Here is a 15,059-nt window from a genome sequence, read left to right on the forward strand (position 1 = left end):
CTAGGCAGAGGTTTCAGAGGTAGTGCTGCCAATCTCCATCCTCACATACTTGCTCCCTGCACGGCGGCTGTCTAAACCAGAGCAACATCATGAGCTCTTTCTTTGGACTTCAGAAACTGCCCTGACCTGGACATTATCTGTTTTTGCTATGGTCTAGGATCTAGGGTTTTAGAGAAGAGAGGCGCCAGATCGGCCTCTTAACATAAACACGACTAGATCAGTCAGGTTGTCAAGGGAGCTCTAGGGCCCTTGGCTATCCATGCTCTCTCACCCAGGACTTCCGTCCTCGGGTGGCGTAGGGGTCCTGGGGTGGGGTTCTGATTAGGCATAGGTGCTTGCGCCAATGTCGGCTCTGATCACCTGGGGGTCCCTCCGACCGTAGGCGTCCACATCCCCACCTTCTGGGGCGGCGGCGGCTCAGTGTGTTTCATCCCGACTGCGCGCCTTGCGCCATGCAGCCGAGTACGCACCCCTCTCCGCCCCACATCGCCCCCGGCAGGGTCGCTCGGTGCGGGCCGAGGGGACCAGGCGGGTGTCCACAAACGTCGAAGCGGGGAGCGCGGGCGAGGCGGGCGGCGGCGGGCGCGGGGTGAGGGAAGGCGCCCCCTGCCCCCTCTGCCGGCTGCTCTCGGGCGGTCTAGCTGTCAGCCGAGCTCCGAGCCAGCCAGCGCGAGCCAGGGAGGGAGCGGCGGCGGGCGGCGGGCGGCGGGCGGCGGGAAGGGGCGGGGGCGAGGCGAGGGAGGGAGGCAGGGAAGCGGGGAGGGCGGGAGGGAGGAGAGGAGGACCCAGAGAGCGCCAGGCAGCTGGAGTTTTTGCAGCGCTTGGCCGGGCTTCAATGCACAGCAGCAGCGAGCCGCGGCGGCAGCAGGCAGCCCGGGAGCTCCGGCGGCGGCCGAGCCAGCGGCGGCCCCGCTCCCTGCCCCCTGCAAACTTTGCGAGCAGCCCGCCCGGGGGGCCGGGGGCGCGCCCGGGAGGCCCGGCTCGGCCCGCGGCCGCTCTCTCCGCCGCCGCAGCGCCAGCGGCCGTCGCCGCCCCGCACTTCCCCGGGGAGCAGCCGGCGGCTCCCGCAGCCCCCCAGCCCCGGCCCCTCGGCCCGGCCCGGCCGGTCCCCCGGCGGGTGCGGGGACAGCCGCAGCGCGGCCGGCCGCGGGTGGCCGGGGGGCGGCCGCCGCTGCCCAGGGAGGCACACGAAGGCGCCTAGAGCGCTCCCCGGCGGGTCCCCAGCGCACTCGCCGCGCCCGGGCAGCGGCCCGACCGGGCAAGCATGGGCGGCGCGGAGTGACGCCGCCGTGCCCGCTTGGCATCAAGGACATTCAGCCCGCGGGGGTGGGGACGAAGGGGGGCGGCCCCGCGTCGCCACCGCAGCCCCCGAGAGCCGCTGCTGCTGCTTGGGCTCCAGGGTTGAGGGGGAAAGGAGTGCTTGGAAGCGAGCCGCATTTCCCGACCTTTTTGTTGGACATTCCGCCCACCTTGGACGCCACCAGAGGAACTGTCAAGCCCCGCAGGCTCTGATTTCCCCCTTCGCTTTCCTGGCCTCCCCCCGGGTTCCCCGTGCCTCGGTGGAGTATTCGCGTTCGGGGCTGGGGCTGGAGGAGGCAGCCACACGCGCGCACACGCACACGTTCAGAGGAGGGCGAGAGGCAGCGGCACCGGCACCATCTGCAGTGTCAATGCGGCGCTCCCGCTGAAGCAGGCAAAAGCAGCGCTTGCAGGTAAGGAGCCGGCCGGGCAGGCGGGCGGGCGAGAGCAGCGCGGGCGGAGATACCGACTCGGTCCAGAGTCCTCGGCTGCCCCGGAGCCAGCCCCCTGCACTCACGCACAGACACACTCGTGCACACACACACACACACACACACACACACACACACACACAGAGGCACCTGCCCGCGTCCCACCTGGACACCCGCGTAGGTGCCGCGCGGCCAGGGCAGGTATTTCCCGTGTTCTTTCTCCTCTGACACTCCCGGGCGCAGACTTCTCTTACCCAGGACTTTGGGGTGGGATTCTATGCATTACTGCCTTTCCCTCCCACCCGACTAGACTGAGGGAGCGATTTTTCAGTTCCCAGCCGCTGGCATCCCTAGCTGGGTTTCAGAAACCGGAGAAGTAATGGTCTTGGGAGACCCGCCCAATGTAATCTCTACACCGTGGCCTTAGCGCACCGCGGGATTTTAATGAGAAACGGACCGACGGATATTCAGACAGATCTTTGGAGAGCGTGGCAGCCCAGCGCGCGGGGAGGAGGCCACAGAGGCGGATGGGGCTGCAGTTCTGTAGGGCGGCGCATATGGAACAGACACTGCATTTCCCCAGTAAGAGGCAGCACAAACGCCTTTCTGAAGGGTGGCACTGCTTTCCCGGGAATGCGCCAGGATTTCGGGCAGGAAGGGGCTTAAGCATCCCTTTGAGTGTGTTGCAAGTCTAGGGAGAATGTGTGGAATCAAATCCTCCGTAAAAGGTGTAACCTACTCACATCTCCTGTCTCTGGGCAACAGCAAGCCTACACACGCTTGGATCTCTTTAGCCTTCCCTCTGCACTGTGCCGGGAAGCCTGGGGCTGCTTCCCCTGTGCCTGCACCTAACACCTGCCACATGCCTTTCTAGGTATGTGTCTGAGACATAGACTAAAAGGGGAGATAGAGCAGGGTGCCGTGCAGGAAGGGAGGAGGGTACCCCCTCTCATGAACACCTCGGCAGCGTCCACCCTACAAGGAGACCAGGCATTCTTGGGTCTGGTAGCGTCTCCCAGAGCCAGGCTGCTCCTGACATGTAGAATCACTCTCCAGAAGCCTTTGCTCCAAGGTTCTGTTTCCCTGAAGCTTGTCCTTTCTTTTCCTCCCTGGCTGGAGTTTCACAGGCTGCTCATGTTCAAACTTTTTCTGGAGGAGGCGGGAGGTGTTTGGGTTCCAGAAGGGCTTTTCCACAGTTCCCATTAGGGGGTCAAAGACCAACTCGCTCAGGGTTCAGTCGTAGGGAGAAGAATGTGAGCTCCAGATAAAACATTGTTTTGGAGTTGAGTATAGATAGAGCAAAGCTCTAGGTTTCTATAGCTGTCCCTTTTGGCGTAGCTTGTTGGGCAACTTGGCAAGAAATGGAAGCAGCTTGTACTCTCTATTTAAGATCATGTGTTCAGAGTGTCCTGCAAACCCACCAGTGGGAAAAACATGTTGGGAGTTTTCCAGAACATTAGGGGAAAGGAGGCAACATTCTTTCGAACAAGCGGGCCTCAGTGCTGGGCACAGGATTTGGCTGGTTCTGTAAACCCTGGGTGCTGAAATAGCCCCATCTCTGCTATTTTCAAACTTTTTTCAGCTCCTGTAAAGGTCTCCGACTAGGCTGGGGAGGAAAGGAGCAGACGGCCCCCGGGAGGGAGATTGTATTCCCCGCTGTGTGCTGTGTGAGCTGCCCTTTGATTGATTGAAAAGGGTAGATGGAATAAAGCAAAGCTCTCACAATGGGCAGAACCCAGTAGGGAGAAGAGACATCATTTTCTTTTTAAGAATCGTGGGTGTGTGTACACACACTGGATATACACTTGCCTTCTCAAAAAGCCTTGCTGTACGTGGTCAGCTTGTCCAACCATGTGTGATGATGGGGACCCACGTCTATCTCTTGGGCTGTGGAGGAAGTGGAACATTTCACACGTGTGCCCTTTGGGAGGACAGGGAGGTCCCACATAAGTGCAGAGCATGATTTTCTACAGAAAGAGTGAGCTCCAGCAACAGTGGGTGGCTCCCAGGTAAACGTTCCCTCGCAGGACCTTGAAGGGGCAAAGAGGTGGGGTCCAGAGCTTCCTGAAATGTCTGTGTGTCTTCCCCATAGACCTCTACTCCTGGCTCTGCTCGCTTCCCTGCCCTCTTTCCTTTCTCAAATATTTGCAGCCTCAGAATCCATTCTGTTCCTGCTAAGCCAATAGTCATTATGCTGGTGATAAGCTAAACCTTTTTTTTTTTTTAACATGGGTTCAGAAAATCCCCACACTTTCCGAACTTAGTGTTAGCTACCAATTTGGTTTCTAGGACAAAGCAGGCTTTAATTAACATCTGTGTAACGCTGGCTGTACAGCTTAGTGTTTTCCTGGCTCTCTTGCCCAGCCCTGGAGCTTGTCACGTTGTCACTCTCCCTCTTCACCACTCTGCAGCCTTCGTTTTAAGTTCTCTGGGGTCTCCCTCGCCCAGAAGGGCGTCACAGTAGAAAAATCCCAACCGCGAATGCTTCTTTTCTGCAGACCCTCACTGCCGCCGGGCTGTGTGCTCCCGGCGGCTCTGCTCTGAGCACATGGCGTGGGTTGCCCATGAGCTGTTCCCTCTTGCCTGATAATGTACTCTCGGGCTCTCCTCTGTCCTCCCAGCATTTCATTCTGGATGCCCACCGATGCTCTGCAAACATTTCCGGAGGAATCCGAGGCCACCAACTTGTTTCCTTTCCCCTTCTCAGCACCTCTTCCCTCACCCGGCAGCCTCTGCTGATGCCCCCTACAGATGGGGAAATCTGTATGGCAGTCTGCCTGCACTTGGCCTCCTGATCCTCGTAGTAATCACAACAAGGGCTGCTGGGAATTAAGTGGGGGCTTTCTAGGGAGACAGCAGTCCTGAAGTGGAGAGAGCTGGGGAGGGGGGGAAATCACCCGCTCTCAGCTCCTAGTATTCACCAGGCTTTGATGCAAAGAAATCGCCGCCAATCTTTCTTCCTCGCCAGCTAGGGGGCATTTCTCAGTCGTTTCTCCTCATCTTCACCCCGAGAAGGCACTACACAGACAATGCCACCTTGGAGACCTGTTGGGGTGGCTCAGTGATGAGCTGTGATAGGTCAGCAGCCCTATAGGAAACCAGCCATGACCTAGGCTGTGATGGATCTGTGCAACAGATGTGCCCGTCTTTCTCTGTTCTCCTCTCCTCTTCTTATCTATGTCCAGCGCTACCCGATGTGAAACTGGTTCAGACCCTCCAGCAGCAGAGCAGAGCTCATTTCCCTCCCTGGACACCCCCTCCTCCTCCCCCACCTTTCTCCCCTCCCCCTCCTCCTTGCTAATCCACCTCTTGGCTTTGTGCACACATCCGCCAGCCCATTCGCCCTCAAATTTGTGGCACTCCAAGAAATCAATATAACATGAATTTAACGACAGCTGGATGATTAAGTGTTATTTATATTTAAGAGCGGCATTTTAAAAAGACGTCGCGCTAATAAATCAAACGACTGTTGGGGAGATGCACATGATTAGGGTAATTGCCCTCCTGGTTCTACTGAGTAAGGCTTGGTCCACGCGGAGCCCTGCGGACGCTACCTCTTTAGAAGCTATGAACCCCACTGCTCCCTACCCTGCACCCCCACCTGATCCCCTCCCTTCGTCCGGACTTGGCCCCGCTTCCTGCTCCCCTCCTCACTGCCCAGGCTGTAGCCTCCCAGTTGTGGCAGGGACTCGGGAGTCAGCAGGGAGACTGAAGGGGGCTCCGCTGCTAAGTGGTAAGAGATGGATCTTAAAAGCGGAGGCAGGCAGGGGGTCCTAATTCCCAGAGCAGAGGCCTTGTTCCAGAAGGAGGAGGCTGCTTCCCTGCTTGGCACGAAGCAGCTTGGAAGAAAAGCTTCCCAAGTCCCAGGGTGAGTCTGTGTGAGCCCCTGGACCCCTGTGCTTACGATTGATCATGTGCATCAGCCTCCCCAGGGAAGAGGCTGTGAGGACGTTGGTATTTGTCCTTGTGAAAACACGGAATGGGAAACAATAATGATGATGATGATGATGATGGCTAGCATTTACTGAGCACTTATTTGGCTGAGGCATCATGTAAGGGTTTGCACAGGTTGGCCCATTTCTTACATTCCAGAGTGGCAGTCACTGTTCCTATCCTCATTTCCTCCCCGAGGAAACTGACACGAGGAAGGGTAAGGACTTTGACCAAGATCACACAGTGGGTGCGGGGTGGAGCCAAGTCTCAACCCTAAGCAGACTGCCCTCACTCCTGGTCACTGTGCTGTTTGCATCCTTAGCAGCCCTCGAGAGGTTTGTGGGAGAGTGTGCTGGAGCAAAGTTTAGAATATCTGGGTTCTTTCTTGGACTACCTCTGTGACCCCAGGCAAATCTATTCACTCTTTGAGCCTTGACTTCCCCATTCATCCAACGGAACTGAGTCTTATCCTTGAGTGCCAGTGGTTGTGAAATTTCAAGGATCATTCCAGCAGAGTGCTCCGTTCCTGAGGGTGACTCTTGACTCCTTTGCCAGCTGCTGAGAAAAACTCAGGAGGAGTGAGTGAGTGCAGTCCTGATCTCTGCTTTTGATTCTGTGAGGCTCTGAGTCTCGTGCTGGTAAGAATCAAGTTCTCCCAGCGGCTGCTTCAAAGTTGCTGGCGTTGTAGAAACAACGCTCTCTCATTTAATCCTTCAAATCACCCTTTGAGGTGGGAATTGCTTATTCTCATTTTGATGGTGTGAGAACTAAGACAGAATGCCTGAGGCCCCCAGGCTGCTATGTGGTGGACCGTCTTTTTGCTCTTGGGGAAGGATGCTCACAGTAGGTGCTCAATACTTGCTCCCTCATTCATTGATAAGCCCTAGGGTTCCAGATTTCGGAAGCCAGAGGCAGGGAAGGAATCTTTGCTTGTGGATGTCATGCTGTGCTGGGTGCCTGGACCACATGGTGTTGGAGCAGAGACTCATTGGAAAGTGATGCAGATGGGCTGTGTGGGGGGAAAGTCATTGTGCAGGCTTAGTCTAGCACTTAGTTACGAATTCCATCCCGACCCAGACCTGTGGGCAGTGAGGCCCTGATGGAGCCTGTGCACCTGGTTGGGTGCTGTCCCTCCCAAAGTCAGGCCTGTGCTGCCCCACTCGGTCTCTCCGACCTGAACGTTTCAGGGAACATTCACAGGTGATCCTCTTGTGGTTACTTGTTTGGGTTTTTCCCTCCGAATGACAAACTTTTATCCTGTACATTGTTTACTTGGCTTCTCCTCTACCCTGAAGTGAGTGAAGCTTCTGCCAGACTTGAAGTGGCTAGAAGGGCACGCCTGGATTTCCCCACCTCCCCTCTGGGCAGCATTGGAAGCAGCTGACTGCTGTTGTTTTGCTCAGACTCACGCCAGCAGGTGTGGGTGAGACCTGACCCGTCCTCTCTTTGCCCACCGAGCTTGGCTGTCCCCCTCCCTCTCCCTGGCGCCTTCTCCATGAACCAGGATTTGCAACAGCAAATTGGATTTTGGAATGTTTTGTCACTCCAACACAAAACAGATCACTAGCTAAGAGGATCTCGTCTCTGCAGCCAATGTGCTGAATGCAGACTAACTGAATCAGTTCCCGAGGTCTTCCAGGGAAGAGAATTTTCATTAGGAAGCATGGGGAGAGAAGACGTGGAGGAAGAAGTCATTGGAAACACAGGAAAGAAAAACCATAGCTGGTCAAAGGCTTTCCTGGTCTTCGCTCAAGAGCAGGTTCCCCTGTGACATATTCAGTGAACTTGTCTGCAACGAGCCCAGTGAGATTTCCCTCTGGGTGGTGTGGGGTCTGGAACCAGAGGGTGAAAAAACCATTCCTTGGCTTTGGCCCAGAGGTCAGGAGGAGGGTCAGTGCTGGACCCCAGAAACTAACACCACATTGTAAATCAGCTATATTCCAATAGAAATAATATTTTTTTTTTAATAAATAAATTTTTAAAAAGAGGAGGGGCAGTAAACTGAATGGAGCTGGACGACTTTTTGTTTCTCCTCTCATGGAGGGAATAGACAATTAGGGGAGGGCATGGCAGGGCGGCAGCCCTCAGGATGTAGGATTGAACCAGCCTGCACAGAATATTGGCTAACTTTGAAGAGATGATTAGAGCTGATTTTTCTCCCTCTCCATCTCAGTCCTGCTTCCTGAAGGTAACACCGAAAATAGAGCAGAATTTCACAGAGCACAGTCTGTGAAGAGGTGTTACACACACCCAAAGTTTCCATGGCCAGAGGAGTTTGAGAAACCTTGAGTGTAAAGCAAAGTGGAAGAGCTTCTTTGCTGCAGGACTTCTCAGAGCCTTTAAATACACTAACATGGATTAGTAAAACCACAAGAAGTAGTGCCCTGGGAATCCCCCAAGAAACGCTGGACTAAGACGAGCACTTTCATTTGCCTCCTCCCTGCTGTGAATGAAGGGGTGATTCTACACTAAAAGTGTTAGCCAACTTTTGTGCTGAGTACCGGGTTCTGGTGATTATGTAGTTTCTAGGGTTTCAAGCAGAATTTCACCAAGTGGGCAGACAGTCCAACTCCAGACTCAATGTTTGCCCTTCGTCCTTCCACGGCAGCTGAGAGGTTCTCAGACCGGAGTGAGATCCAGGAAGGTGTATATTTTCTCAGATTCCTCGAGGATTCTGGTATGTTCCCCTGGTTAAAAAGCACTGGTGGTGTGGGGAAAGCTGGCTTTTGGAAACAGAGGTAGATGACCCCGGCTCTGTTACTTACCAGGTCAGGGGTCTTGGGAAACAGCACCTTATGTTTTAGTATTAGCACTTATAAAATGAGGGAACGAGTCTAGATCAGTGATTTAAACAGCATTTTAATATGTATGCAGTGAAATTCTCTATTCAAATGCAATTTCATGTGTTATTCTAGTGCACAGAATGGGTGCAAGAAAGGCTGCTCTGGCGGAAGCTTTAGAGGAGCCCAGGGCCTGGCACACTTGCCCTGTGTCCTCACCCCAAGTCCTGGCCTGGGTTCCCTAGAAAGCAGAGCCGGGGGCAAAAGCTGATGTGGTAATGCTTTGTATTGAGGGGAGGACTCCCAGGGCAGCAAAACTGAAGGAAAGAAGGAGGGTAGGGAGGGAAAGGATGTACAAAGAATGATGTGTTGCCAAGCCAGCCACAGCTTCCCAAGGATACACCGCTGATGGCTCAGGTGCTGGGGATGTTCCAAGAAGAGCCTGATGGAACACGGTCTCAGAAGAGTCTGGAGGACAGGCATGGTCAGCATCCATCTGCCTGCAGGGTCCTTCCTGCTGTAGCTCCTTGGCCACTGTTCAGCCCAGGATGTGGGAACTGCCCCTGCTGTCGGGGTGGCAATGCCAGGCCAGACTAGACCCTGTGTGGTCAGGCCCAAGGACTGGGGCTTCCGTGGCTCCCCCACGTTGGCCCAAAAGTGCTAAACCTGCAGGAGCCTGGCCTTCGCCCTGAAGGAAGAAAGGAAGCAAGAACTTTAGGAGCAGAGGAGTGGGCGGAGGCGTTCCTGGGGCCACTTGGGCAGGGATTTGAAACCCAGAATTGGGACTAGGGGTGGGGTGTTAGGTGGGGCTGAGAGGATCTAAGAAGTTACATAAATTGGGGATTTGGGATAATGGGTTCCATGAATGGAACATATGGTGCTACTGAACAAAGTCAGCAGACCACAGTGGGCTGCTCCACTAAGGCATCATTCAGCCCCCAAAAGTCATGACTGGCTGAAATCGCCAACCACACTAGGGATTATTTATCCATCTGAAACCCCAGAGGAACCACATGAAGGTTGCATTCCAGCCAGGCTTCAAGAGGCTTTCCTGACTTCTAGGGCTTATTGATCAAAGGAGTGCCTTCCACATGGTGGTGTGTGAATATCTCAGATATTTCTGTTTGTGGTGGCAGAGGGGCTGCTGGGAAGCTGGGGACATGCAAATGACCGCTGCCTCTATTCCACTTTTAAAAAACATTGAAGTAAGCATTGAAATACAAAGCAACAGGGGACATTTCTGCATAAATTATTTCCCCTAAGTCATTGCCTCTAGCCAGCACCCCCCCCCCCTTTTTTCCTAACAACTCTTGTGCTTTGCAGCTCCTTTAGAGTCAGCTGGGGCAAAGGACTGATGGCCACGCTGTGTTTCTGACCCCTTTCCCCGCTCCCTTCACCATTAGATACTGACCCCTGTCTTCCTCCCCTCAATGCACTTGCCCTTATCCGCTGATTGATGCCAGCATCTCACAGGCTTGGAGACACATGTCTGAGTTAGCACGTCTGCCCGAGGTTTCCAGCTCCCAGGGGTCAGGAACGGCCCCCTGCTTGAAGCAGTCTCTTCTGTAATCAGGAACTTAATTCGTACTTTCTAATGGTGGCAAAGAAGCTGCTGTTGGCTGCAGTGATGATGACAATAACAGGGAATGACTTGTTTCCTTCTTTAGACTAGAGAGACCATGTCTTCCCTCTCGTAAACTCGGCACCCAGCCTAGGGCCTAACTTACTGGAAGCAATCGATCAAACTTTGTTGAGTAAAGAGAATGAATGAGTGGAGGAGGAGGAGTGGAGATTAACGACCTATAAAGGGCAAAATGAGGGAAGTGCGAACCTGCAGCTCCGGCGGGTGCCTGGTCTCTGGCCAGGGCTGGGCTGGGCTGGGACCACATTGAGGCTGGCGGCTATTTCAGAGGATTGAGATGAACCAAGCCGAGTGCAGGCTGAACCCACCCATCACCGTGGAGTCTCCAGGGTGATGGTGGTCTGGGGGCAGGTAGAGACTGTGTCTTCATAGTGATGCACAGGAAATGAATTCTTCCTTTTCATGTAAAACTCTATGGGTTTAGATGCCCATAGACTGGGAGGGACGACCAAACTGCATTTCCCAGAGCATTCCAAGGACTAGGCCCTCCCTAGAAAGAGCATGTGTGGCCAAGTTAGTCTTGCAAACACTTTATACTGTGTCCTCCTCTTGGAGATGCACATTAAAGGCAAAGGAGTTTGGCTATAGAGAATCCTGGTTAATTATTCTTCACCAACCATTTTTTCAGTGGAAGGATCCCTTTGTATATTCAAGCCTGTTGACATCTCTTGGAACAAATGTTCCCACAAAAGCATTTTAGGAGATGCTTGCCTTTACCTGGAAGCTTTCAGGTTTGAGTTGAGTTTGGAGGAGAAAGAACAGGAGAACAAATTTACTGTGTTCTTAAAATAGGGACTGGTGAGGTCCAGCTTCCAGAGGAACTGTCTTCCTCTTGGTCATTTGCTTTTGGGAATCTCAGAAATGGCTGTGAATTGCTATGAATGTTGGCGACCATAGTGCCGTCAGACGTATATTTTCTAAAGGGACTGTTTCAAGGAGTGTGATTGCAGTTCTGACAGGTCTGCAGAAATGCTTCCAACAAGTAGCACTTTTCAGTTGCACGTAATAGATCAAGATGGATGTCTGCAAAACTGTATGAGTAATGACATTCACCTTCTCAATATATATATTTTTTCAGCTACACTTATTGAATAAGAGGCTTCAAAATAACTGGCAAAGAAAAATATTCTGAATTAACAAAGAATGCTTGAGTTAGGAAGATACAGCTCCCTAAATTTTGGATGGTTGAACCAAATTTTCTCTCAGGGAAGAAACTTTGCTACCCTAGAGAGGCTGAAGATTTCTCGTTATGCTGTAAATCCATGGTTTCCACCTTTGGGCGGTGACCCACAGAGCAAAATTAGGCATTTCCCATGGGAAGCATTTCGCCAGTATTCATCTTACATAGGTAATAGCATGTGTGTGTGTATTTGTGAATCAGAGTTGGGGAGGATTATCACCCCAGTGGGACTCGGGTTTGGATCAGTGGGGGACATCAAGGGATAACCCACATGCCCAGTGCTCAGTTATAGGGCCTCTCCATGCTTTCCCCCAAACCGTCTTCCTTTCCAAAGTGAATGACTGTTGCTAACATGCGCTTGCTAACACAGTTCCCCTGACGCCCATTCATAAAGCGTGGAGCTGATGATTCCAGCAGCATTAAACTGTTTGGCGACCGAGTTTAGAATTATAGGAATCGGAGAAATGAATTAGCAGTAAATCAAGTCCCAGCTGAGTTCGAACCCAACTGCAGTGAGTTTTAAATTAAAACTATCTGGCTCTGATGAAGCGGCTGTAAGTCAAGCACTGGAGCTCCGTCACTCTGGACTTCGGAGAAGCGTAGCAGGCACCCTCTGAAAGGAAAGACACTGAAAACAGCTCGCGTTGATTCCCAGCCATGCTGGGAAATTGCCACTTCATTTCTTCTTCATAAACTTTTGGCTTTCGTTTTTTATTTTTTTAAAGGGATCCTTTGGGCAGGGAGGGACATAGCAGAGCTCTGGGAACAGGGCAGGTGGGAGAGGGCTCGGGCCCAGGGGAACCATTCATAGCCTTTCTCTTTGGTCCTTCTCGGAAGGAGGCTTGTGGGAGGGGAATGTGGGTCTGCGGGGCAGTGTGGTTTGTTTTCCTGATTGGGCCATATTTGATTCTTCTTTCTGGGGGATCTGTGCAGAAAAACCACCCAGTGAACACTTGAAGGAGGCCGCCAGACTGTCAAGTTTCAGTGACAATTGCGGTGTAATAGGAAATCATTTATGTAAGTTACGGTGCCCTCTGAAGAGAGCTGGTCGGAAATGTGGCTACAGCTTCTTGAGGCTTTTTTTTTTTCTCTCCTGCAAAATAATCCTGAGGTTTTCATTTTCGGAGCAATTGAAGAAGTATTATGTGCTGGCCAGGGAATTGGGAGACCCGGCTTCCAATCCTAGTTTTGCTGAATCTCTTTCAGCAAGTTCCCTCTCTGGGCTGGGCCTCTGTTTCTCTGTATTTAAAGCCAGAATAAGCCCTTGTTTTTCCAGACCTGAAGCCCGGGAGGTGAGGATGAACATGGCCATGCATATTAAAGGACCAGGTGAGCATCAGAAGTAAGCTTCTATTTACACGCAAGGTTAGAGAAAATCAAGTAAGAGATTCTTACTTTTATCATGACTCCTTTACCAGCGCCTGTGTGTCTGCTGATCTGAAGAACTTTAAGTGATAAAAGCACCTTGCGAAGAGTCAGAAAGGAGAATGAAGGTGGGACAGCAGGGGACCGTGGGAGGGGATGGTTAGTGCAGGAGTCCAGAGGCCTCGGTAAGAGGGGGAGTTGGGATCCTGGCAGCAGTAGGTTAATGGGGACTTGGGAAAAAGGAAAAAGGTCCTGATTTCCCTTAATATCTACCATTCACTTTGCTCTCTGCATATATATTTACATATTTAATTAGGTAGATGTGAGACTAAGGAATATTTAACCAACAAATCGATCGATCCGTCAATTAGTCATTTCAGTCAATATTTATTGAGTGCCCCCTACGTGCCAGGCACATTGCAAGAGTTTGGTTGTACAGAGAGGAAAGGCGCAGTTCCCTCCATCAGAGGACCCACGGCTTGGTGTGGCCACAGCACACAGGTTAACAGCTAATTAAACACAGGGTGTAAGACATGAGCTTTGCATGCAGAGGGCCTCCTGAGAAGATGTAAGAAGGGGCACCCGTCCAGATATGACAGGCAGGTGGTGGCGAAGGTCTTCTGCAGGAGAGGGCATCTATCAGAGCTCTGAAGGGTATTCTGAAGGATGAGCAGGATTGTCCTCGGGAATGCATGGGGAAGGATGCCCTGTGGAGGAAGCAGCATGGACAGATGTGGAGAGATGAGAGCCCACAGTGAGGTGGGAAGTCAGGCCAGATGCAAACACTGGTGGAGGCTGGGCCAGGACCAGGGGGAAGTGTCCAGATAAGGGTTTTACCAGGCAGGCAGTGGTGAGGCCCTGGGGATTTCCAAGCAAGAGAATGAACAAGACCAGCTTCGCGTCATGGAAAGATCGCTCTGGGGCCGCGTAAAGAGAGCATCGGAAGGGGGGCTGTTACGGTCATCTGGGAGACGTGGGAGAGGGCCGCCCGAGGGCGGTGGCAAAGGAGAGAAAGGGACAGACTGACAGGTACGTAGGAGCGAGGTGGACAGATGGTGGTTATGGCGGTGGAGATGGTGGGAGGGACGGGCGGGGGAGTTGGGGACGTCTTGCAGGTGTCCAGCTTGGGCTGCTGGTGGGAGGTGACAGCGGCCGCTGAGCTGAGATTCCTGGACAGAGACTCACTTGAGGGGGGGAGGATGTGTTCTTTTCCGGACGACGTGAATTGAGGGGCGGTGGCATTGGCGGGTCGAGGTGACCAGGAGGCAGTGTGGCTGTGGTGTCGCTGGCGGCGTCACCCCTGGGCTTGCTCTGCTGTTTCCTCTGCTCCCATCTGTAGACTGAGGAGTTCATTTCAGGATCTGGCAGAAGCTTGGTAAAGAAGCAGGAAAACCCACATATAGATTTTTACATTTTTCAAGTGGTTCATGTTTTGAATTAAACATACTATCTTGAACATTTTGCTTGAGATTGTTCTGAAAACATCCAGGCATTCACCTTGCCTTAGGAGATCCCTTCTGTTTTCCGGTGGAAAAAGCATGGTCCTGGGAAGTTGAGTTGTGTGCAGGCGATTATGGAGCAAGCTCGGGGTAAAAGCGGAATTGGGATTCAGCAAAGGACAATGACCAGACTTTGTAGTGGGCTTGCTCCCTTTCTTGGTATGTTCACCCCATGGTCAATGTGGACATGCTCAAAACAGCATGGTCTGGTGGAATGAACTTCATCCTGAGCTGCGAAGTGGTGATGAACATTTTGACCTTGCCCTCGAGAAACCTAATGTCTTGTTTGTCTAATTTTGGGTCCTGGGCGTAAGAGCCAGTCTGTACAATCCAGATCTTCAGGTAGGATCTGGCCACTAGTGGGGTTTTGTGTGGCCCAAAGAGCGTTCAAGAAAAATCTGTGTGATTTGCATGGTGGGACCTGATGGGACATTAGGTGGGACATCCCTCTCCGGGGATCCACAGGTAGTCACATGTTTGCTTCACACAATTAACATACCAGCAGCCTAGTACCTAGTAGCTACTCAGCAGGGTTCCTTTCCCATCTTGGCAATATGTGGGGGGAAATGAGTCTCAGTGTCCAGTGCTTTGCACTCTGCAGGGATGCTTTGTCATTTAGTGGTCCCTGTTAAGCACCGGAGATGTGGAAGCGGCTGGTGGCAAAACTTTTAGGTGGTCTCTGTTTATACTATGGAAACTTTAGAAAACAGGTTTGAGCAGAATGTGGAGAGAAAAGTACCCAACTTGTTCAAGTCCATGCAGACTCTTCCAACCCCCAACTCCAGTGTGCTGCTGCGGAAGGTCGCTGGTCTCGCCTGGGGCCAGAGGTCCGCAGACAGGTCGAAGTGTCCGGCTAGCACAGGCACGGTTAGGCACCAGCCCTCTCGAATGAGGGATTCTGGGAGTTCAGCCCCAAAGAATGTCTTCAGA

The 15,059-nt window shown here is 52.8% G+C and overlaps 1 protein-coding gene across 4 annotated transcripts in view; it reads left to right on the forward strand.

The window, feature by feature from the left end:
* The window catches only part of PLXNA4 (plexin A4), a 561,131-nt gene that overhangs the window by 149,186 nt on the left and 396,886 nt on the right, over window positions 1–15,059 (forward strand). The window contains exon 1 of one of the 4 annotated variants that reach the window (XM_010947522.3): window positions 844–1,712. The exons of the other annotated variants lie outside the window; for them this stretch is intronic. The gene's annotated coding sequence lies outside the window, so the exon portion shown is untranslated. Of the gene's footprint in view, window positions 1–843; window positions 1,713–15,059 lie in introns of those variants that run through there. 4 annotated transcript variants of the gene reach the window in all.

This window comes from Camelus bactrianus, chromosome 7 (genome assembly GCF_048773025.1).
Source record: "Camelus bactrianus isolate YW-2024 breed Bactrian camel chromosome 7, ASM4877302v1, whole genome shotgun sequence".
Lineage (NCBI taxonomy): Eukaryota > Metazoa > Chordata > Mammalia > Artiodactyla > Camelidae > Camelus > Camelus bactrianus.